Genomic DNA, 3,073 nt, shown 5'->3' with positions numbered 1-3,073 from the left:
TGTGTGTGTGTGTGTGTGTGTGTGTGTGTGTGTGTGTGTGTGTGTGTGTGTGTGTGTGTGTGTGTGTGTGTGATGAAATAAAGACATGTGTAAATCCCTTTGTTGAAATGTAATTTCTATGTGAAAATATATCTTTAACATTAACAGATATCTTAAATAAACATTCAACTAGTCAAAATGTTATTTTGACATGAAAACTAAACTGCTACTACTCAGCTGTAGAACAAGTACTTCAAAATTGTACTTAATTACAGCTCCATGCTTCATGCAACTTCAACATGTGGAGAATGCCAAAGCTTGGCTGCCGTAGTTACAGTTGCTAAGCTGCAATTGCAAAATGGGGGGAGGGTGTCAATCACTTTGAGTTGCTTTTTTTGTGCCTTTAAATGACCAACATAATACATTCTATCATAACCCATCTGTAAGAAACCCAATGGAAATGCTGTATTACACTGTTTTGGTAAAATTGCTTTAAGATCTCCAAAGCTCAGTTCAGTCTGTTCCAGAAATCCTTTTTCACATTAAATACTGTTTCACTTCAGTGTACAATGTTTATGACTTACGCTTCTCATCAAAAACACATAACTAAACTTTAAATGAAGTTCAGAAATGGAGCCTCACTGCTGGTTAACACAGCTGGGCACCGCTGTCAATCAACGTGTTTTTCTGGGCTCTGATTGGCTAGCTTGTGTACTCAACAGGGAAGTCTCCGCCTCCGGAGCAGACAGCTGTACTTTTCCACTCCAAACTGAGTTTAGCATCCAACTCCATCCACTCCTCCTCCCCTCTGCACTTCATCTCTCACACAAACACACACACACACACACACACACACACGCACACACACACACACACACACACACACCTTAGGTTTTTGGTTGTAGGCCCTATATAGAACCACAACACCAAATTAAGTAATGCTCTGATTGGTTAAGCATTCTGGTAGAAACACACAACTCAGTTTTTTCCCTTTTAATGCGGTTTCACTGCAGATGTTGTGAAACGTGACGATAATTCAGTCATTTTAGTAACACTCTTATTTTTGTTTTCTGGAAATCTTTTATGCCATGTGACCTGTGAGGAAACACCAGGCCCAAGAAAATCTAAACAAATGGTTTTCATCCCGTTACACGTGAACCAGCTTTAATTCAGCTGAGTACTAGCTATTCCAGACAGCGTCTGAGGTCTTCATGAGTCCACTTCATGGTTACCAGTCATCAAGACCTGACCCAGGACCTGAGTCCGGTCAGTCATGTCAAAGTCTGTTTCCCCACAGTATAGTGTTTTCTAATGTGTTTTTCATTGTCTCGTTTTACCAGACCCTCCTCCAAAGTGTTCTGAAGGAGGGTCTGCCTACTCCACACAGCATTCAGGGATGGGAAGAAAACCAGATCAGGTTTAATGGCATTTCTTTAAACCAATCAGAATCACCATGGGCCGTGCTGTACCGTGCACAGAGTTGCTGCAAAACGGTGAGAGAGAAAAATCAGATTGGACAGATAGTCTAGCAAGCTGTCTGGATTTATCCTGCAGAGATCTGAGGAGCAGGTAGTCAGAGTCCTCAGAAATCCACCAAATATAAAATCCCACCACGTAGAAAGAAGAAGGAAACGGAAAATACATGCAATGTGGAATTTCCTGCAGCACCGGAGCCATCCCAGAAGTGGAACGTGAAGGATATAGACTGTTTCCCATGACGCTGTCCTCCTCTGTGGTTAGGGTTTTGGCCCTGTCTTGTACATGGAGATTTTTTTTAAAGATATTTCCCCCTTCAATTAAAAAAAAAAGCACAGGCTGACACGCAAGCTAACTAGCTGTATTTGTTGTCAAAAGGGACAGTGTTAAGGCTAAACAAATAAAAAGAATTAAATACACCTACAGATTATTCAGAGTTAGACTAAACAGTTTGAATTTATATTTGATAGTCACTAGGATGACCATGCCTTTTGCAAATCATAATCACAAAAGGGTTTATTGCCACAATAAGTGACAGTTACATGAAGTTTGCCTTGGTGAATGGCGAATACAGTAACAAAACATATTAAACATTAATAGAAATACAGAAACAACAGTATATATACAAAATAGCTGTTGCATAAGAAAAAAGAGACTGAATGGCTTGAGTGCAGAATGTAAAGAGCCTGTGGGGTTGATTTACAAAGGGAAGGTGGGAAGAATTACATGAGCCCACTCAAAATCTGAAGCAAATGCATACATGCATTCATACTCACACATATTGTGTGTTCGTGAAATGATAAATGGTAATATAAATTGATATGTTGAAAGTTAAAGTTAATTGATAATTGATGACTTTCTGTAATAAATCTTAAAAAATCTCTAATAACCTTGCTTCATAAAAAAGAGCTGGCTTCACATTTACAACGTTAGCTAAAGCTAACTTAAAGGTTAACACTACAGTGACTAGCTATGGCACATTCAGTGTCCGGTCGATCAGCTCCTACAGATGGGCTGTAGAGTCTTTCTTGTAATATTTGCCTAATAAAGAGACAGTGGAGACACCAGCCCCTTCACGAAAAGTTCAGAATTTAGAAGCGCTTTTAAAAAAAGACGCTGGGTGCAGCGCTTTTTTTCTGAAGGCCACATGCACTCTATCCTCATCCTCAATTTAAAAAGATCCTAGTGCACAGAAAGAAAACACTATGTTGACACACACACAAAAGATTGACATGATTTAGGATTATAAAAGACAGAATGTAATCATTCACACCTGAAATAATAAACTTCATCTAAACACACAACATGGAGTCTCACAGATTTCTTTAACTGGTAAAGGACAGTGTGTGTGTGTGTGCGTGTGTGCGTGCGTGCGTGGGCGTGCGTCCGTGCCTGTGTGGGTGTGTCTTTCTAACCGTCGTTCATTCTGTAGCTGTCTGTACTTGTTGTTGGACGGCTGCCCCTTCACCAACAATTCACAAGTGAGAGTGTGTGTGCATGTTTGTGTGTGTGTGTGCTTGGTTGCATCTTTGTCAGGACCAAGTAAGGTTTTGGAAATTGAGGACTTCTATCTGTTTTTAATTGCTTTAAAGGGCTGTTTGGGTGTTGAGACTTGTGT

This window comes from Etheostoma cragini, chromosome 4, assembly GCF_013103735.1.
Source record: "Etheostoma cragini isolate CJK2018 chromosome 4, CSU_Ecrag_1.0, whole genome shotgun sequence".
NCBI classification, from domain to species: domain Eukaryota; kingdom Metazoa; phylum Chordata; class Actinopteri; order Perciformes; family Percidae; genus Etheostoma; species Etheostoma cragini.
Note: the sequence above shows the minus strand (reverse complement) of the source record.